The 22788-nt window shown below is 37.9% G+C and overlaps 1 protein-coding gene across 4 annotated transcripts in view; it reads left to right on the top strand.

The window, feature by feature from the left end:
• Positions 1-22788, top strand: part of SGMS2 (sphingomyelin synthase 2) — an 89681-nt gene that overhangs the window by 25135 nt on the left and 41758 nt on the right. For 3 of the 4 annotated variants that reach the window (XM_058294433.1, XM_058294409.2, XM_058294419.2), the window contains exon 2: positions 8623-8737. The exons of the other annotated variant lie outside the window; for it this stretch is intronic. The gene's annotated coding sequence lies outside the window, so the exon portion shown is untranslated. The remainder of the gene's footprint in view (positions 1-8622; positions 8738-22788) is intronic. 4 annotated transcript variants of the gene reach the window in all.

The following is a 22788-nucleotide window of genomic DNA, read 5'->3' as shown; positions in this document are numbered from 1 at the left end:
AGCAAAAACAACAGGGTGGGGATGGGGAGGGGAAAAATAAATAAAATGGGAAAAACTATCATATTTTAATGGGTTATTGTGGATTTATAAGAAAGTGGGTTTTTGTTTCTTGTATATTTTCTTGTAACTAGTCACCCTAGTGAACCTAAATAACTTTTAAGATTATTGCTAAGCTTTTTCATTTTATCCATAAATGGATCGTTCTTTCAAATATTTACCTATTTTATTTCCCTTGTCTAATATTTTTTGCATGCTTTGGGTTATGCAGTGATTAATTAGTGATGAGACATCTTACCAAGTTTCTCTTTCATACGTGAATGTGGCAATATTGACATTTGGCTTGAGAGAATTCAAAGTAATAAAAATTAAATTATTGCATATCACATGCCCAACAAAGGCCTTGTATTCAGACTATATATATGTATATATGTATGTCTTTTAAAAAAATAACATAAAGGGAAAAAAACAGCATCTTATAAAAAGACTTGGTAAGCACATGAGAAGATATTCAACATCATTAGCCATTAGAGAACTGCAAATTAAAACCACCATCAGGGAAGCAGCTGTGGCTCAATCAGATGATTGTCTACCATATGGGAGGCCCTTGGTTCATGTCCCAGGGCCTCCTTGTGAAGGCAGGTAGGCTCGCCCATGCCAACTCAGTAAGTTGAGGCAACAAAAAGAAGGGAGTCAAGCGAGAACGCAGAAGAGCCAGCAGGGAATGGACACAGAGAGCAGACAGCAAGCAAGCCACAAGCGGGGAGGGGAAATAAATAAATACAGACACAGAAGAACGTACAGTGAATGGACACAGAGAGCAGACAGCACACAGAAAGCTGCAAGGGGGAGGGGAGATAAAAGAAAACAACAAAACTACAATCAGCTGACACTGCTCATCTATTAAAATGGCTAAAGTTAAAAAGGCCCCTAATACCAAGTGCTGATGAGAATGGGGAGCGACTAGAGTGCTCATCTATTGCTGGAAGGAACCAAAGGAATCCATCCAGTTTGGTTGTTTCTCACAGTGCTAAACATACATCTACTGTGTGACTCAGCTCCTGAGTATTCATTCTAGAGAAATGAAAACCTACATTCACACAAAAACCTGTACATGGATGTTTATAGTCTATTCATAATTGTCCAAAACCAGAAATCACCCAGTATTCTTCAGTGGGTTGATACAGCAATAAACTGGGTATATTCATACAAGTGAATACTGTTAAGCAATAAAAAGAAATAAACTCTTGGTACACACAACTACTTTGATAAAGTTCAAAGGCATATGCTATAAAAGAAGCTAGTCTCAAGGCTACACATTATGGTTCCACATGACTGACAGTCTCAAAAAAACAAAAACAACTAGTGATGGGGAAAAGATCAGTCACTGACAGGATTTAGGAGTAGGATAGTATGATTATAAAGGTGTAGCACAGAGGGATTTTTAGGACAATGGAACTGTTCTTTATTCTGATGGTGGTGGTAGCTACATGAATCTCTACATTCTTTCATAGAAATTCGTAGAACTATACATCAAAAAAGCTAATTTTACTATGTGGTAATTTTAAAAAGAAAAAATTAGGTCACAAATTTTTATGGCCATTTAAATAGAAAAAGATGCTGACTTTTTTTTTAACCTATTGAAAAATTTCGCCTTTACCCTTTTGATGTATGATATTTTAATATTGAACCATCTTTACATTCCTGAAATAAATACCAATTGATTATGACATATTATTTATTTTAGTAGATTCTGCACATGACTTGGTAGGATTTGTTTAGGAACAAATACATCAATTCATGCCTAAGATTTTCCCTTCTTTGTAGACTTTGTAGTAGCCTTACCTTCAATTTTAAAGAATTAATATTTTTCTTTTCTTTTTTTTTTTTTGCAAAGATCTGAAGATATTTCTTTTAAAAATTAATTTTCACTGTTGTGATGCTATGTGGACTCCTTGTCATTTCTTCTGACTTTTACTTTGAGTAGTTTAGGAGTTCAAACCTAACAATAACAGCTTTGTATCCTGAAGGAAAGAATTAGATGGGCAATTGTCTGGACCATGGGAGACCTAACAGAAAAATTGCAGCAAGCAAAGGTTGCAAGACACAGAACCTTTTTTTTTTTTTTTAAAACATGGTTAGCTATCTTTATTTCAATTAAAATGTTTGATATTTTATTGGTACATGATAAATTTAAAGTGATTATTTAATTTAGAAAAGTTGCTGGTATTACAGATGACACAGGACTTTTTATTCTGTTGTTCAACCATTCTCACTGGGCTTTAAAAGAAAACATTCCTATTTCTGGGATGTTTTGAATGCAATTTGTATTAAGCAGAGGGAGGTACATAGTGACCTTTCAAGATATTTTAAATTTATAAGTCTATATTTAGAAACACTATTTGAGATCTTATAATAAAAGGGTTGTACTTTTAAAGCACCCAGCTAAATTAGCAGGACATTCTTCCTTTCCTCCCTTCTTTTTTTGGGGGGGTGAGAAGGAGACCCAAAATGTTGCTGTGTTTCACCAGTCAAAGTAAAGGCTTATGGAGGCCAAAGGAACAAGTCCAGGTCTATGTGACAGTGTGTTCAGTTCCTCCCTTCCTCTTTATCCCTCCCACTTTCATGCCTGCCATTTGTTCATCTGTGGACACTGCTCTCAGGAAATACTAAGGCATTAAACTTGTGGGTTACTGTTTCCTAAAATAAAAATTACCTTTCCTTTTTTCTTCCTTTGTAGGATTACTTCAGTGACTCCTTATTTTATTTGCATTTGCATGTAACTCTTTAGGAAGACAGTTGGCTGTCTTATAAAAGGGGAGCTAGTCCATGAAAAAAGTATTTATAACTGTCTACTGTGTGCCAGGCTTTGTGCCTGGAGGACAGCAGAAAACCTGACAGACATTGTCCTTTCCCTCATGGAGCTTGTAGTCAGACAGAAAACAGACAAATCTTTACAAATCATTGCTAAATAATTACAAGTAGTGAACTGTTATGATAGGGAAGTAGTGTAGAGTCATGTCAAAGCAAGTGAAGGGGTTGCTGAATTCTGCATAGAGCAGTCAGGAAAGGCTTCCCAAAGGATGTGTCGGAGTCCGTTATAAATGCCGTCTCTTGCCATTCCCCTTGCAGAATGCTACATCTAGTGCCTGTGATCTGAGGGGAATTCACCTATTTCTGCTCTCTTTTGGAGACTTTATCAACACCATGGAAGTATTAAAATGAAAATATGTTGCTACAGTTGATTAATCAAATTGAAGATTAACACTGTCCCATCCGAATAAAAATTGTTAAATAATTCATTTTAAGAACAGTGTATTTTGCTTGATAGAATGAAAAAGTATGATAAATCACTAGGACATCAGCTTATTTACAGAATTTGTGGAATAGCCATGGAAGTTCATCTGCATTATGTCTTCCATGTACAGTGTGGGAATATCAGAAGGACATAGTTCTTTTTCTTGCTAAGGTTTGCTTTCTAATTACTAGTCTTTTTAAAATATTCATCTGTTTTCTAACTTAGAATAAAATGAACCTTCACCACAAAAGCTTTTGTAATTTGGGAAATCTCCAACTTTAACTGTTAGGTAGATCCTGGGAAGACTATGACAAATAGCAATCTTCTTCCAAGTTGTTTAATCCCCTGAGATGATTATGGCTGTTCTTTGGCCAGACGATAGCTCTCAAGTCCATTAAACTTAAAAACAGATGCTTCAGGGGAAAGCCACTCTTCATAGCAGCAGGTTGCTTAGTGTTTTCATGTGGCTGTATTTTGGATGTCTCCTGATGTCAGAGAATTTTTTCCACACATCTGGCATTGTGGCCTCCTCAGCTGGTATCACAAGCATGGATGAAAGAAATGGAAGTAAAGGATGGCCTGAAGATTTCTGGTACAGTTGTGTCCCAGAAATAAGCCAGACCATCAGAGCTGCATATTTGTATCACAATGCCTTGGATTCCTACTGGAGAAGTTCTTGAGTTATGCTTTGGAATTCATTGAGGAACGCAGTGGTCTATCTGGTCTGCACAAATGCCCATGGCCTCCTATGTACAGATTGTATCAAGAACATTTTAAAGTTAAATGTCAAGGAAAGCTTTTTTTCTCCTGGGGAAAAATATGCATGGTTCCAAACAAATAGAAATCTGGAGGCACACCCTCTCTCTCTGCATTTGGAAAATTGTTTTTGTTCTAGCTACTAAGGAGTTGAGAGCCAAACTGGCAGCCCATTTTTCATCATTATGTACGACTTAACTATCACACTGTATTTCCTCTGGTCTTGTCGCTACTTTAGGCTTAGTCATTTAACAATTAGTGTTATAATGCTTGCTATATGCATTTATACATATTAACTTCTTCATTCCTCTTAAGCGCCCCAAGGACATATGTACTACTATCATCCCTCCGTAGATGAGGAAACCGAGGTACAGAGAGGTTAAATAGCTTACCTGAAGTCACATAGTTGTTAAGTGTGGAGTCAGGCTTTAGAATCCTTGTACATTAAAAAAAAAAAGAAAAGAAAAAGAATCCTTGTACATAACCACCAGGATTTGCTGCCTCTGCAGTGCTTTCCACACAGGGGCAGGTGGAAAAATCTTGACTCACAGAAAATACCATGCTCCCCACCTGCCCCAGTATTGTGTGTGTATGTTATTATATCATTCTTTTTTTTTTTTTTTCAGGATGTACTTGGGGCTTGAACCCCAGACCTTTTAGTACATGGGAAGCAGGTGCTCACTGAGCCACATCTGCTCCCTATTCCTTTTTTTTAAAAGATATATTTATTTATTTCCCCCACCCCCATTGTCTGCTCTCTGTGTCCATTCACTATTTGTTCCTCTGTGTCTGCTTGTCTTCTTCTTAGGCAACACCGGGAACTGATCCTGGGATCTTCCTGAATGGGAGAGAGGTGCTCAATCTCTTACACACCTTGTCTCCCTGGTCTGCTACATCTCTTCTTGTCTCTCCTCTATGTTTCTTTTTGTTGGGTCATATTGCTATGCCAGCACTCCTGCGGGCCACCTCTCCACGTGGGCCAGCTCTCTGTGCAGGCCAGCTTGCCTTCACCAGGAGGCCCCAACAATTGAACCCTGGACATCCCATATGGTAGATGGGAGTACAGTTGCTTGAGCCACATCTGCTTCCCCCCATTCCTTTTTTGATATTATGCCAAGCACATATACCTCAAATTAAATCATCAATTTGATGACACTTCTTTAAAAGGGTCTTTCAGCTTTTCCCACCCCCATGCACAGCAAACCCATCACCAAAGGTCCAAGGAGAGCCTTTCCCAGGAAGTAGCCTGCAGGACAGCTCGGGGCTTATTGGACAACTCACAGACGACCAGGACCTGGTCACGGTTTATCTTTGCACACTGCCTCAGCTGATCCACTTGTCTGTCCCTACGTGACACTCATCAGGATAGGACAAAAAGGTTTTGGAGTAGCAGGTATGATTTTGCATTCCAGCGTTTGCCCTCTTTTACCCAGTCTCCTTTTTGACAAGAGTACACATCCTAAGGTCGACCAGATGAAAGGTACCCTGTTTAGCTATGTAATAGAATAAAACCTATAAGGTAATGCTATCATTAATACCATGTTATCATCAACCGTAATTGTCCACAGACTTAAATGTTAAGCATATCCTGGTCTAAGTTCAAACCCAAGATCAACAATCTGCTGTGCTTTAATTTGACTTGTCTGTCTCCTCCTGATTCCATTAGTGGAAGCCTTAGCCAAAGGGAGCCAAGTTTTTCATTATATTGCACTCCCTAAATAAGAATACAATGATTCCTTGTTTTATAAGCTACTTTAACTTACAGCTTCTTCCAATTTGGCACTCTTGCCCTGTTTCTACACATCACTGAATGTAGGTACATAAAAAGCATTGGAATTTTGAGATATGTCTTCCTGAAATATCTGTGTTAGCTCAGTTCTTTATCTAAAGTAACTTAGGTCTTGACTTAATGAATAGGTTATTAAATTAATCCTTATTCTTGAATAGCTCAAGTTGGCAGGTACAAAGATAAGCCCATGAGATCACTGGTGAATGTTGACATGCAGCCACTGCCACTCCGGGCAGGGACACACAGTTTGGAGATTGCTTTGATTGCATATTTGCAAGCACCTTTAATTTTAAGGACCACATGACCTCTTGGATCTGTGTACTGCCCTTGAATATGAATGTTCATTTATATCTTATATTACCTCAGTGCTTTAGAAGTGTCTTAAATATTGGGAATCGTGGAAGGATTTTAAGTAGGAAAGTAAATTTTAAGAAAGATCAATGTGGAAAATGGGGGAGAATTGTTACTGTAATGCAGGTGAAAGAGGATAGGGGCGGGAAGTAGGGTTGAGGGTAGTGGGAATGGAATCCAGAGAAAGCTGAAGTAAGGTTCCAAGTTAGATGAGAAAAAAAGTCCAGGAGGTGGGGGAGTTTCTGTTTCAAGGGGTAAGCATGTTGGATGGAGAATAATATACAGAATCTGAAATGTAAAACTAAGCCACTTACCTCTTGTTATGGACCTTCCTAGAATGTAGCATCTTTGACCAGATGGAATTTTTTTTACAGCATTTCAGATACTTTTGTTCTTTTTTTTAAGAACAGCTTTATTGAGATATATTTTGAAGACCATACAAGCCACTCATTTAAAAGTATAAAATTCAGTGTTTGTTGGTATAGTTATAAGGTTGTGTAATGATCACTACTAATTTTAGAATATTTTCATCACCCCAAAAAAGAAACCCCATACCCATTAGTAGTCATTCCCTAGGCCCTTCTTTCCTCAGCCACTGGCTACCACTAGTCTACTTTATATTTCTCTAGATTTGCCTATTCTGGACATTTCATAGAAATAGAATCAAAGAGTATATGGTCTTTTATGACTGGCTTCTTTCACTTAGCATAATTTTGTCAAGGTTCATCCATTTCTAGCATGTATCAGTATTTTGTTCTATGTTTGGATATACCACATTTTGAGTGTTGACCATTTTATTAGTTATTATCTATTATCCTGCTATGAAATTAGTGTACAAGTTTTTATGTTGACATAGTGTTTTCATTTCTCTTGGGTATATTCCTCAGTAGTGACATATTTGTTGAATCTCTTCCAAGAGCTAACTATTTTTGGTGAAAGTGGAATCTCCATTTAAAATCAGTTCGTGGTTGCAGATGTAGCCTGTGATTGTTAAAAATACATTTTATGTAGTTGAATGATATATATATCAACTACCAAATCATACACACACACACATATACACCTATGTATATATGCATGGTTTGGTAATCTCTTTCTGAACTCTTAGGATATTCCTGTTGAGGTCCTGTGAACTATAGATCTCTCAATAATGCTCTTCACTTACTTTCACTCACAAGCCAAATGTCAGCTACTTAAAAATCCATTAAAAGATCACAGCAGCTGTACATGTTTTAAAGTGAATCGTCCATCATTTTGTTTGAAGGTCACAGACTGTAAACCACTCATCAGCGTGAGTCTTTGATTCTTTAGATTGGCCTGTGTATTAGTCATCCAAAGGAGTGCTGATGCAAAATACCAGAAGTCTGTTGGCCTTTTTAAAGGGTATTTATTTGGGGTAGGAGCTTACAGATAGCAGGCCATAAAGCATAAGTTACTTCCCTCGCCAAAGTCTGTTTTCACATGTTGGAGCAAGATGGCTGCCGATGTCTGCGAGGGTTCAGGCTTCCTGGGCTCCTCTCTTCCCGGGTTTTGCTTCTCTCTGGGCTCAGGGTTCCTCTCTTCCCAGGACTTGCTTCTCTTTCATCTGTGTGCTTACTTCCTGTGGCTCCAGCTTAAGGCTTCAGGGTCAGATTCCAACATCAAAACCTTCAACTCTGTCCTCATCAGTAGACTCAACACCCTACTGACATGGCCCAGTCAATGCCCTGATCATAATTTAATGCCCAGGTACAGACTAGTTTATAAACATAATCAAATATCTATTTTTGGAATTCATAACTATATCAAACTGCTACAGCCTGTATGGACACAGTCTCTCTGCCTAGTCTATAATGCCTGACCTCTGCCACTTCTGCTACTTCCTCTTCACTCCCCTATTTCTAGACCACAATACTTCAGCAGTGCTTACCTTTCCATTCCTTAAAACTACCTAACTCTTTATGCCACAGGGCCTCTGATCCTACTGCTCTCTCTGCCTGCAGTACTCCTCTCTCTCCCATGGCTGGCCCCCTCTTATTAAGTCTTAACTTAAACATCGTCCCTGAAGAGGCCTTTCCTGGCCATTTGCTTTAAATCTGCCATGCCAGCCTTGCTCTGATTCTGACATTTCCGAGTGGCATCTGTCACAGTCTTGTTTATTTACTTATGTGCTCCCACTTCAGGCATCATGAAGTAAGGGAATCTGCCTGCCTACACTTCTCCATCTCCCAACACCAGAACAGAGCGTGGCATGTGTAAAGTAAATATTTGGGGGACGAATGGCAGAGCCTCTCTTCTCCTTCTGCCTGTACCTGTTAGAGCCAGTGAATTCTGGTGATTCTTCCAAAATAGCAGAGAGCTCTTCATTCCTCCCCATCCCAGAAAACCAACAATGTGGAACAACAAAGCATCATTCTTATTTTGACCTATGCCTTTTCCTTCCTCCCCTTAGAGTTGTCATCCTCTGCCCTTACACCACTCCGCTCAGAGAGGATCTACCAGGAATTTTGGAGCATTGACTGCTGCAAGGACCAAGGCAGCATTCACTGTGCTAACATCTGCAAACAGTAGGTTTGGTGTTCCCAAATGCTACATCATCAGTATAATTTGCATCAGCTGAAGGTTGTCTGTCTGCTAGGCATCTTGCAGTTTCTCTGCTGTCTTCCCTTTTCCAGTTGAGACGTTTCATAAATGTCAACTCTGAGAAGTTTTATTTTGCCATCAGAAGACCCTTAGATTTCAAGGTGTTTCAGGTATGAGGATGTTTTCTCACCCATTGGGTCCTTGTCTTAAATGACAGCAATGAAAATAGAGGTAACATCAAAGCTTCCAAGGGAGAGCACACAGTAATGGCCTTAGCCATGGCTTAAGAAAAGTGGTTAAGATTCATTTGAGTCTATAAAGAAATATCAGTCAACCACACACCTATTCAGCACAGTCACTGAAGTTATTGCTAGCAAAATTATTCTGCTTTTGCAGTTATGTAGACACCATCGTTAAAGGACTGTGGTCCTTAGTTCTATGCTATGCTAACTGAGCAGAAAGGAAGTTTTCACTTTTGTGATTGACATTATATAACTCAAGTCACTGCCTAGACTAATTTGAATTTAATTTTAAGAATAATTTAATTCTTAAAAATAAAACAGCAGTTGCATTTTTAATGGAAAAGATTTTCTCTTTCCCTGTACAGCTAAGGGCACCTTACTGTCTGGGGCTCATTTGACTCTTAAGATGACCATTCTTATTTCATCATTACTAATTAGTGTGGTGTTTGCCTAAAAAGGCTTCAATCCTAGGATGGACCCAGGATATTCCTGTTAATTTAAAATAATTTTTTATCACTATTTAAGATGCATGGTTCAATACAGCATACGATGTAGGCTTGATTAAAATTCTTCTGTAAAATTCAAAATAATTCTAGGAATGTTGCTAGGATTTGAATGCCTATATTGTCTTGACAACTAGGAATGACAACAACTTACAAATATTTGACACCACTATACCTCTCACTTTGTCTGGTAGTGTCTGTCCCTTTGAAAGTGGATAAAGAAAATAATTCATTTATTCAACAAATACTGAATGCCTTCTGTGTACCAGGCACTGTTCTGGGTATTGTGAATTTAGCAGTGAACAAACATTATTCCTGCTTTCATGGAGCTTTTTAAAAACCTCCCAAATATCCTCAAAAACAAATTAGAGAACGGTGGAGCAGAGAACTTGACTCACTGTCACTGTCAGGTGTTCTGGGGAGACTCAAGATGGCAGACCAAGAAAAGAAAAGAGTTGAAACTTAATTTGGAAAATAAAGTAGTTTTATGACCAAATGTTCTAATTTAATCATCCAAATTTATATGCTTTTTCTTTTTTTTTTTTTTTGAGGTGCTAGGGATTGAACCTAAGACCTAGTACGTGTGAAGTAGGCACTAACCACTGGGCTACACCCACTCCTCTGTATGCATATTTTAAAAATGGCACCAGGTTCTTATTACATGGACTTGGAAAAGTATTACTTTTTGAATATACTATATATATACATATATATACACATACTATATATATATATTTTTTACACTATATATATATATATATATATATATATATATATATATTTCCCTGGTACACTTTAAAGGCCACAGAGAAAGTAAAAATGGTATAGCAAAAGGTCTCCATGTTACTTTTTTTTAAAACGACTTATTTATTTATTCCTCCCCCCCACTGCCTTGCTGCTTGTGCTCACTGTCTGCTCTCTGTGTTCATTCGCTGTGCATTCTTCTATGTCTTCTTTTCTTCTCTTTAGAAGACACCAGGAACCAATCCTGGGACCTTCTGATGAGGAAGAGAGGCACTCAATCACTTGAGCCACCTCAGCTCCCTGTTTTTTTGTGTCTCTCATTGTCTTTCCTCTGTGTCTCTTATTTTCTTGTGTCATCTTATTGCTTCAGCTCTCTATGCAGGCCAGCTCATCTTCACGAGGAGGCCCTGGGAACCAAACCCAGGACCTCCCATATTGTAGATGAGAGCCCAGTTGCTTGAGCAATATCCGCTTCCCTCCATGTCACTTTTGTCCTCCACCTGTTCAGATTCTATCTTCGCTGTCCCTTCCTAGCCACTCTTGTCATTTCCTAATTCATCCTCCAGAGTTTCTTTGTGCATAAACAAATATGAATATGACTTCTTGTCTCTTATGATAATATAAAAGATACACACTGTACTTACTCCTACAATGTATATTTTTCTCCTGACAGTATGCCTAGGATGGTTTAACAAACCAGTACTTAGAGAGCTTTCACATTCTTTTTTTTTTTAAGCAGTTACAGAGTAGTCCATTGTATGGATGTACCATAATTTAAGTAGTGACCTATTGATGGACATTTGGATTGTGGCCAGTGATTTGCTATTAAACAATGCTCCAATAAATAACTTTGTCCTAGGTGATTTACATATATACAATTATGTCTCTAATTTTGCAAAAGTAAAATTGCAGTTCGTAAAGATGGATGTATAATTTTGGTAGATATCATCAAATTGCCTTCCAGAGAGTTGTTTTTCTTCTCACATCCCTATCAGAAACTTGTGAGAGTACCTGGTTTGATTTTTTTGCTAATCTGTCAGTTTAAATGATTTCTGAGTAGTTTTATTTCAGGAATACCATATAGTCAGAATTGTCAGCAACATGTTAACATTTCAGAATTAAGGAAGTAATATTTTTTACTTATATGGCAATAGGTTGAAGCCTTTTCACATCACTTCTCTCACTAGATCCTCATTCATTTTCCTATGGGGAAGTTAGGATTGGTGTTGGGTCCATTGTTACAGGGGAATAAACTGAGTCAGCTCATAGCAGTTTAGTAAACTTCACCATCAGGTTACACAACCAGCTCAGAAAAGGAATCAGGGCTAGAACTCAGTTTTGTTTTGTTTTGTTTTTTTACTGTTTGGGTTGAGAATAAATTTTAACTAGAACCATATTTGATTTTCTATTATGTAATTTCAGGCAATTTTTGCTATGTTAAAAATGCTACATTTTAAATACTATAAAGATGACAGGCTGAAAGTCACATGTGTTTGGGTGACCTTGTGCTAAGAATAGAAGGTTTCCTATATAGTTTGGTCCCATGTTAGATCACTGAAATAGGCCAGTGTACAATAAAGTGTTAACACTGGGGCTAAGAATGCTGTCCTTAGAAAAGTCTGCTTTCTAGGTTGGCCCTTGGCAGACATCTGAGAATTTTGATTTCAGGAGTTCCTTGGTAAGAATGGTGTACTGTGCCTAAATTGTGCAAATATGATTTATTCTGAACTCTTACTTTCTTTTGGGGAGTCTTAAATTTTGGCACATGCCAGGCAAAGGATGCCAATAAAAACCCTGGGCATCAAGTCTCTAATGAGCTACTTGGTAGAAGTTTCACACATGTTGTCACAAGTAGTTGCTGGAGAAGTTAAGTACATCTTGTGTGACTCCACTGGGTGAAGCTTGCACTCTATTTCCTCTAGACTTTGCACCACTTGTCTTTTTACTTTGTTGATTTTGCTTTTGTGTCCTTCTGCTGTAATAAATCATAGCCATGAGAACATGAATCATCAAACCTGGGGGTGGGCTTGGCAATGTCCGGTACAGTCAGCTTTGCAAAGACTTTAGTATTCTGTCTGCATTATCAGTGATGAGTGACTCACGTATTTTTAACATGAAAATTCATTGACCTTTGGTATTATGACTTGACCTGTAGTCTTTGATCTGTTGTAAAATGTGTAATCCTTCAAATTTCTAAACAGTGATTTAGGATTACATCTAACAGATGGAGGCATCTAGAAGGGTGCTAGATATTGGATGATTTTACACTTTAGTGTTGAAGCCACATGGCTGGTTCTTTGGTCCTCTCAATGTCTGTGTATAGACATATGGCCATGAAACTTCTTGCTTTAATTTTCTATAGTTTGATGATTAAATGAATAGATTTATTCAAATTCCTTTGGATTTTGAATTTGAACAAAATTTTACTTAGTTTTTAAATTTTAAAAATATAACATTAAAAATTGATCAAACATTAAATATATAAATTTATTTTTTGAACTACTTTTCCTAAAGATATTAGTTGGCTCCTAAAGTAAAAGTTTGTATTTATATGGCTTAAAAACATTGAATATAATCCGAAGCAATGTTTCTTGATGCTTAGGGTTAACTGATATATACTTGATAATAACTAATATTGAGTGACATTTGCTGGCCACTGTTAGTGCTTTACATATATGACCTTATCTAATTTTATGGCAGTCCTATGTGGTGGCTTCTGTTAGCTCCACTTGAAACAGAGAGAGGTTAAGCGACTTGCCCAAACTTAACTGATTTGTTAGAAAAATAATGGAACCAGAATTTGAATCCAGGTTGTCTGTCTTCATAGGCCAAGCTCGTAGACGCTGTGCTTTTCCTCGCTCACATGGTAGCATCTCACTGAAGTTACAGAAAATTTGTTAAATGAAGAACCCTATAGATTTTCCTTTGAATATAGAAATTGTCTGATTATTTTCTGCTGAGGATAACACTTTGACTTCCAAGTGTTAGGAACTATAAGTGGGATCCCTACAAAACACAAAGCTGAGCATGTCACTCCCTGATCCTCAGGGCCAAACTCAAACAGAGCAAGACCTTAATAGGCTCTTCAAGAGTCAGTGTTGCAGCCAAGCTGACTTTCCTTCTCTTCCTTATACATACCAGTCACTTTCTTCCTTGCTGCATAAAGGCCTTTGTATTTACTATTCCTGCCTTAAATAATCCCATTCCCAATTTGCCTAATTCCTCTTCATCCTTCAGATCTGAGTTTGGAGGCCATGTCCTCCAGGCACCTCCCTGAACTTCCAGGTTTGGGTTGTGTACCTTTACAATGTGTTCCGAGAAAGTCTTGAACTTTCTATTGTCACAAAATTTATACTCGGTATATTATAGTTATTTGTTTTTCCAGCTAGATTGTGAGCTCTGTAAGGTCAGGGACAAGGTCTGTCCTGTTCATCTGGCCATAATAGACATTCAGATACTTAAATGAAAGTCAAATAAGGTTTCAAAAGGTGAGACAGAATTAGTGGTAATTGAGAGTATACAAATGCAATAAAACTGTGCTTGCTGTGATAGATAGTGGATTCTCCCATTTAATTTTCAGAAATCTTCAGTTTTTATTCTAGAAACAAATATTCTTTTATATCACTGAAACATGCATTAAGCGTTGTCACCAACAAGTTCATGAGCATCAATCTTGAGCTTTCTGCTGGCAGTTTAACTTAGACCTAAACTCCATTTTGAGAATCTGATGACAAACTAAGCCTTCTATCCTGGTGCACAAGCCCAAATGTATTCTAGAGCTTCAGAACATCACTTATCACTTATGAACTACAAATCAGGAGACCTTGCCTTAAATATGATTGAAGACTTTAAAATACTTTGAAGAACAATTCACCCGCATTTCTTGCTCTTAGTAAATATAACCTATAATTAGCCAATTCTAAATAATAAGAGTATCCTTTTTAAAAAATATGCTATGAAGTTTGGTGATAGACAAGTGGTAGAGCACCTACCGCAGTTTCAACCTGAAGCAGTATCTTGTGGCCATGGGCCTTGTTAGGCAGCTTGACGCTCTGAAGGGGGGAAATGGAAAGGCATCTAGCCTGAGTGTATCTGCCTACCTTGGTCTAATTGACAGGTACTCACGGGAGGCCTAAGCAGAGACTTCTCCTTTCTGTGCTGCTTTATGTTTTATTCTTAACTTGTATTTTCCGGTTGGGGAGCAATTTCTCAAGATAACCCTTAAAAAATTTATCATCTAACTACATGTAAATTTTCTTATTAAAAAATAATGCCTGTTGGTTGTATATGAATCAGGTAAGAGTAGCAAATGAAAAGAGAGAAGAGTATAGCCATAATTCCATGACCCAGAGTTAACTACCTTGGTTTTTCTATACTTCAAACAAAAATGGGATCAAACTGCTTTTTAACTCAACTTAATAGAATGAGCAGCTTTCTGTTAAATAGTCATTTTTTACATTTTCAGAGCTGAAAAGAACTCAACTGTATGAATGCAGATAACCATCCTCTTTTTTAAGCCGTTGATTTTTCCCCTCCAGTTGACAATTATTGTTATGAAGTTAAATCCTTGCTCAACACCTCTGATCATTTATTTATGATAAATTCCTTGAAGTAGACTTGCTGGACCTAATGGAATGTACATTTTTAGGGCTTTTTAAAATAACAGCTTTATTGAGATATAATTCACTTGCTATAAAATTTACCCATTAAACATGTACAATTAAACAGTTTTTAGGCTATTCAGAGTGTTCCACAAACACCACCCCAGAAAGAAACCCCATACCCATTAGTAGTACCCCCCCACTACCACCATTCCATCCTCCCCCCATCCCCTGGCAGTCACTACATTTTTATAGCTTTTGATGCTCATCAAATTTCTCTACGTGTGGAAAGACTATGGGAGGGATGCATTCCTTGACTCATATTCTTTTCCCTGTCTACAAAGTCAGCAGCTTAACATCTTCCAATTAGTCCCACTCTGGTCATTGCATTGCCTACTCTCTGAGCCTTCTGCCTCTCTCTTACAAGGACCTTTGTGATTATATTGGCTCCATCTGGATAATTGAGGCTACTCTCCTCATCTCAAGGTCTTCAATTTAAATCTGCAAAGTCCCTTTGACCATGAAAATAACATAGTCAAAAATGCCTCCTGGAGATCTTTAGAGAGGGCGTGATTCAACCTTTCCACAGGTGCTTGTCTTTCTGATACAACTCAGTTTTTGTGAGTTTGAATGAAAGGAGCCAGTTTTTTTTCCCAAAAGACTAATCCTCATTAGGGAAATGCCGTACCTGTAAAGCCGGGAGAAAAACTAGAATCTTCACTATATACTAAAATAGGGTGTTCTTCTGGCTTATTTATTTTTTCTCCTCATATTAAAACTTTATAATGTGCATTGTAAGAAAACATTCTATGAGGAAATTTGGAATTTAGGAACTTTTTTAGACATGAAAAGATTGTTTTTCCCTTAAATATGTCCTTCAAAAATTATTCTTCTTTGGAGATAATGTTTTAAAATGAAAGTTTCTGCCAAGTAAACTTACCCCTTTTATAGCTGTTGGGAACAAAGTAAAACTTATATCTATTATACTTTTTTTTTTAAGATTTATTTTTATTTATTTATTTCTCCCCTTTGCCCCCAATTGTTTTACATTTGCTGTGTCTATTGTGTGCTGGTCTTCTTTTTCAGAAGACACCGGGAACCAAATCCCAGACCTCCAGTGTGGGAGGGAGGCACCTAATCACTTGTGCCACCTCTGCTCCCTGCTTTATTGTGTCTCCCATTATATTTTCCCATGACTCTTGTTGCATCATCTTATTATGTCATTTTTGTTGCATCAGCTTGCTGTCTTGCTCGTTTTCCTTAGGAGGCACTGGGAACCGAACCCAAGACTTCCCATGCGGAAGCTCAGTCTCTTTAGCCATATCTGCTTCCCTATTACACTTTTAATGGTATTTATGGATATCAGGCATACTGGAACTCTACTATTTAGATGAATATTATTGGATGAAACAAGAAAGCAGAAAAGTTTCTAAATTACTTTTGAATCTCTCAGTCCTTCAGCATTAAGTAAATTTAGGATTTAGAACTTTCCCAGTAAGATTAGAGATAACATTGAGACACATCCATAAGTCCTATCCACTTTGTATCTATGGCAGGCCTATCTGAAAAGAACTACATAGGTATGTGTGTGGCTGTTTATTTTGTAACCACTTTTCCTCCTTTGAATATTTAATGCATATAAATGAACAAAGAAAAATGATGGAGCCATAAAATAGTAGGGGAAAAGCAATAACTAGTGGAGAAATTTATAAGAAGTACAAACCCAGAGTGCTTTCTTCTAGGTGTTTGGCTTGTAGAGTGACCTAGGCATGTGTGCTAACATAAATTTGAAGGGAAAGGTTAGTAAGATGACAAAATAAATACCTTGGGCCAGTTGTACTGTCCCTATTCATAATATTTGAGGGTGAACCCCTCGATTCTGAAGCTACTTATATTGTGGCCAATTCTTTCTTGTTATTAAAAACAAACGGGAAAGCGTCTGTGGCTCAATCAGTTGGGCTCCCGTCTACCATATGGGAGGCCCTGGGTTCCCGTCCCGGGCCGCCTTGTGAAGGCATGCTCACCTGCGCTCTGCGGAGAGTCACCAGCCTGGGTGCCACAGAGTGCCGCTGGCCTGCAAGCGCCGTGGAGAGCCAACTCAGCAAGGTGACTCAACAAAAAGGGAGACAAGCAAAAACACAGAAGAACGCGCAGTGAATGGACACAGAGAGCAGACAGCAAGCAAGCTGCAAGGGGGGGAAATAAACAAAAATAATTATAGACACAGAAGAACGCACAGCAAATGGACACAGAGAGCAGACAGCAAGCAAGCTGCAAGGGGGGGTGGAAATAAATAAAAACATAAATACAGACACAGAAGAAAACACAAAAACAAACAAAAAACCAAGTGTGTATATAAATGCAATAATTTTTCTGGCCTGGAATGTGGCCCACTGAATGAGTCAGCTTCCTGGTCACTTGAAAAAATTCTCTTGGCTATGAGCTCAGAATTAATGACTAAGTTCTGTTTGGGAGTATGTTAACTGAATTCATGGGAGAACTAATTCATATAGGGATGGCAGGTAACTTTCAGGACAACCTAATTCCATTTCCCTCTACAAGCTAGAACCCTGTGCTTCCATTTTGTCTTAAAGCTTGTCTTTAGAACTCAATAGGGAAAATAATATAACCTACATTTCAGCTGCAAGGGATCTGTTGATTCTATGCATAGTGCATTTTGAATTCTCCTGACTTGAAGAAATAATTGAAGGCACCTCTACTCACATTGACATAGGAAAGAAGAAAGTCAAGGTTAAGTATTAAATCAACAGTCTAGTGTTGGGAGGAGGCTGTGCTGAATAAATATCTGACTGTACCTCTACCTGTATACAAGTCGCCTTCATCCTGCCAGGCACCAGCGTTACTAGGCAACAGTGGTGATTCAGACACTCTAAACACCTCACTGCAATGAAATGTCCATAGGCAATATATCCAGGAAATATCCCACTTACAAGTCACTGGGGATTGTGGTAAACAATCACGCAGGCCCTGAGGGCATCAGAAGACCCAAGGCAGGTGGCTGTGGGTTAGAAGGCTCACTAAGGTTTGGAAGTAAATCATCTCACAGGGCAAACACAGGCTGCTACCTTAGCCATCCCGGAGGGGAGGAAGGGTGGAGGGGAGAGAGATGGAATCTCTCCCCAGAAGAACATACAGGGAAGGAAATCTACCACTCTTGGAGGGTGGGGAGGTGGGAAGCACATTCCTAATTGTAAAAATAGCCCAATATCTCAGAATTTCACAATTAGCGTAGCATAGTGGGTAAGAGCACGGACACTGGGGCTAGACCGCCTGGGTTCAATCCCACCTCTACCACTTGCTAGATTTCTAGGTTTTGCTTCCTCATGCCACCAGTGGAGGTGATAGTGGTACCTTCCCTTTAAAGTGGTTGTCCCTTTTAACATGTTACTATTTGGGAAGCATTAGGACCAGTGTCTGGCATATCATAAGCTCAGAAGAAGTGTTGGCTTGCTCTCCAATCCTCTAGAGAATTCCCTAAGATTGAAGCAGACAGAAAATATCAGTGAGGGGAAACCAAGAGAAAAGTAGGGACTTTTAAGAGATTTCTTATTCCTTTATGATTTTGAAGATTGCAGGTGGAGAATTTATCAATATATTATATAAGTAATTTCTCCAAAGCCTATCGACATCATATGCTTTGAAAATTGTAGGTTAAAAAAAACCCTAACTATATCAAGATTATACAGGGGTAGGGGGATACATTAAGGGAGGAGAACTGGGGAGGCCTCCAAGGTATTTGTAATGTTCTGTTCTGAAGCTAGATTTGGTTTTGTCATTTTTCATATCTTACATTATATCCTCCTTTTGTATATAAGATACTTTATAATTTAAAAAATGCACTCACACAAAGTAAGCCACAAGTGAAATTTTGGGACCTTGAATCACATACCAAAGTGTTAACCAAATAGACACATTACTGACTCACATTTTTTTAAAAAAGGTCCTCGAGTTTCTTGGAGAGGCATCCTGTAACTGGTGTCTTTGAGTATGTGGGCTGCCACATTTCAACAGCCATTCTAGGATACCGGCCTCTGGACCAGTGGCCACCGACACCAACACAAATAGAATGGAGCTCAAAAACCCAAAAGAGATAGCCTTGGGAAAGCAGCATCTGCAAAGCCATGTGCTGGATGAAAGAAATGTGTAGGAGCATAGGCAGTGGGGAGAATCCAATGCCATTAAACCCTAGCCTGAAATTTTAAAAGTTCTGGCTTTCCTTGAACTAGTTTTTGAAGGGAAAGCAGAGTGATGGAGAGGAGCATATTGGGAGTATATGTTTGTACGTTGGGCTTGTGGTACAGCGGTGCCTGGTTGAGGTTCTGTAGTGATAAAACAAACATTGCTGAGAAAGAGCTGGGAGGTTGGGGGATTCTGAAAGAGAGTAAAGGAAATGGAACCTTTCTTCCTCCTAAAGTAGTTCTCCGTCAGAGGGGAGGTGGCCCCGGTGCTGGTGTTTTCCAAGAAGGGGCATGCTGTAAAGTATAGAGGAAGAAAGGAATCAGGGGGTTGGCTACACATAGTATTAAGTTTTAAGTTATTTAGAACCCCTGGCCAGTGGTAAATGATCATATGGCACCATTTCGTTTAATAACTAAAAAGACACATAACCAAAATAACAGCTTAATGACTTCAGATTAACTTTGGGTCCCTATAAAAAGTAAGAAAAAAAATCATTTGTTAACCTCAAAATTCTCTTGACTTTCCTTTAAGCATTAAAGGTACATTATCTCTTTCATATGCAGTCTTAAACCTTGAATGACTTTCTGTAAAAATGGTTGAATCTATGACTATTAATCCATTACCGGAAAGGTCTAGTTTTGTTTGATACTGTAAATTGTCTGCCTTTAAATATTGATGCTAGTACAATAGACTGAGTTTAAATCAAGTATTCAATTTCAGGTTACTTGGGATATTTTTGTTTCTTAATTTCAAACATTTCAGAAAGGTCCTTTGTAAATAGCAACTATTTTAAACATTATTTATTCTAATTAGTATTATCCTATTTCCTAATTTTGAATCTGCCTCCATTTGATGGTCAGTGAGTGTTATAAACCGTAATTCTTTATTCTTTTGTATCCTTTGGAATTGGTCTCTGAGCTCACCCAGTAACCCCATTGCTTCTAATTAACCACCATAAAAGAAAAGAGATTTCTTGTTCCAGGGAGATGACCTTTCACCTTCAACCTAATAAAATGGTCTTCTCTAGCTTTAATAACTTATTTCTTCTCTCATGAGCCTAAGATAGGAATTGTAAGACTCTCTTCATTAAGATTTTATTGAATTGGTTTTGGTCCTAGTGGGAAAAGGAGCTCTGAATCAGGCTCCAGAATAGTCTCCTTGCTATTCAATTCAAATGCCTGAGTAGTTGAATGCAACCTAATGGATGATGGCCCCATGAATTTATTCCCCTTCTTGTGTGACCTTTTCTGACTATTTGATTATCATGAGAAGTAAAGATATAGTCAAGTAAACCTTTTTTTTTAAACTGTAATATGCCAGTAGCCAATCATTTCACATAGTCCCCTATTTAAGAACATGGGAGAGACAGCAGGAGGAAATGCAGGGAAATTTTAGATTATGTGCATTACTAGAGTAAAATTTTAAAAATATATAAACTATTATATAGAGTTAATAGTATTACTTGATCAATTGTAACAAAACAGTAGCGCACAGTGTTAATAAGGAAAACTGCATGTGTGCAGGTAGTTAACCAGAATTCTGTATTTTTTGCATAATTTTTTCTGTAAACCTATAACTAATATAATTTTTAAAATTAAAAAATAAACCTGAGGCTGAAGAGGAAAACAGAGAAGGGAAGACAGAGGCCAGAAGGGTCTTTTAAGTGATGCTAAGGAATCGTAGGCACTGTTTACCTCCTGACAGAAGGACACACAACCATCCAAAAAAGAGTCTCCTGGGCGAAAAAACCCCACAAATTTGAATAAGTTGCTACTGATTTAAGGAAATACTGGGGACAGAGAAACATATTAAACAATACCATGTTGATGCAATCAGTAAAATCCAGGCTGTGGGGGAACTCTCCAGGATAATAATCTGGCTTTTCAAAAATGCGAGAAATAAGAGATGTAGGCTTTCCCAAGAGATTGAAGGATGCTTAAGGGCTATTGAAATAAGTTGATATAAGACATTTCGGGAAAGGTGGTCCGACTGGTTATTTGTTTTTAAGGTAGTGTGTTTACTTTATTTAGATGTAACAAGAGCATTAGGGTTGTTAAAAAACAGAGCTTCTGTCTTAGGGTGTCCTACTGAAATATTTACATATGAAATTATTTCATCTCGGAGATTGCTTCAGAAAAATGCAGGATGGGGGCTAGATGAAAAAGATTGCCCTTGATTATTCTTAAAGTTGGGCGAGGGTCACTATACTATTCTCTACTTTTCTCTATATTTGAAATTATCTATAGTATATTGTTTGTTTGCCTTTTAAGTCCAACTAAGGAATGGTCTTTGGGCCATTTAAATGTTTTAAGGGGGGAGTGAAGGTGGTCAGGCAATTAGGCCCCTCCCTCCTCCATTGGAGGTCCTGGGTTCAGTTCCTGGTGCCTCCTGAAAAGAGGACCAGCACACAATAAGCAGACACAGCAAATGCAAACAACAAAGGGGTGGGGAGACATAAATAAATAAAATAAATCTTAAAAAAAGGTATTAAAGAGACTAGTAAAGGAAGAAATGGGTTGGTTGGGAACAAAGCCAGAGAGGGAGGGAGTGCTGTGCTATTTTAGTCTGTTTCTCACAGTGGTTATGGAACTGGGTTGTTTTTGGTTTTTATTTGTTTTTTGTTCTAATGAGGTACTCAGGATTGAACCCAGGACCTCGTACATGGGAAGCCAGTGTTCAACCATCTGCTGCCCTGGAACTGGCTGTTTCCACTTGTGCAAAAAACATGCCTAACTATTCTATCTTATTATACTGCACTCTTTTTCATTTACTCTCTTTATACCTTCACTTTGTACTCTATTTGCTTAACTTCCTTATTACCACTTCAAATTTCTTTTCATTATTATTTTTTTCTTTCTAGTCCTTTATTCTCAAACGTTTGTTAGTGACATATTGGTTTAGAAGTTTTATAAGCCACATATTTGGATTCTCTTTTAAATTCAATCTGAGCATTTTTATCTTTGGAGTGGATTTAATTTGTTTAAAAATTTTTATGACTGTTGATATGTTTGGACTTATTTCTGCCTTGTATGACCTGAACTAAACTAGAGATAGTAGAGGGAAGTATGTAAGTTGGAGATTCAAATAGACAGGACTTGGGATAATTGTCAGGTGAGTAGGACAGAGAGTTTGAAGCTGAGGATGACACCGAAGATTTATTTACCCTGAGTAACTGGGTGGGTGGTGATACAGTTTTACTGAGATAAGAAACAAAGGAGAAGGGGTACATGTCTGGCAAAAGGAAATGGGAAGTTTAGTTCAGGACATGCGTTGTAACTGTCTGCCTTTTCTATTCTCAGGACTATGAGTCCCTTGACTGGAATGTATTTCTTTCTTTTAAAGACCATAATCCTTTTTGCCATTCTTAAGATGTGCCTATAAAGTGTAAATGCGCATTAATCATAATGTCATTTCAGATCTTGACCTTTACATGCTTTGGGAATGGGCGTATGCTACAGGGGATATTTCAAAAGTAAAACAAAAAAACAACTCACTTTCTAAGATATTACTTTGTTTAATGGAGAGCAAGGAAGTAGATAGATTTCTTGGAAATTTTTAATAGGGTTTTAACAGCATATATATGTTTTTTAAAAACAATTTTAAGTGATCGTTTATAGTCAAGTGCTTTTATTTATGTAGGGTCATTGATGAAAATTGGATTTAGTGGAAATAAGGTTAAATATAGAATTACATCTTTTAGCTTCCTGATGCTAATTGAACATTGAGTTTATAGCATTTCCGGACT

The sequence above is a fragment of the Dasypus novemcinctus genome, chromosome 1, assembly GCF_030445035.2.
Source record: "Dasypus novemcinctus isolate mDasNov1 chromosome 1, mDasNov1.1.hap2, whole genome shotgun sequence".
Classification (NCBI taxonomy): domain Eukaryota; kingdom Metazoa; phylum Chordata; class Mammalia; order Cingulata; family Dasypodidae; genus Dasypus; species Dasypus novemcinctus.
Note: the sequence above shows the minus strand (reverse complement) of the source record. Positions and strands in the feature narration are given on the sequence as shown.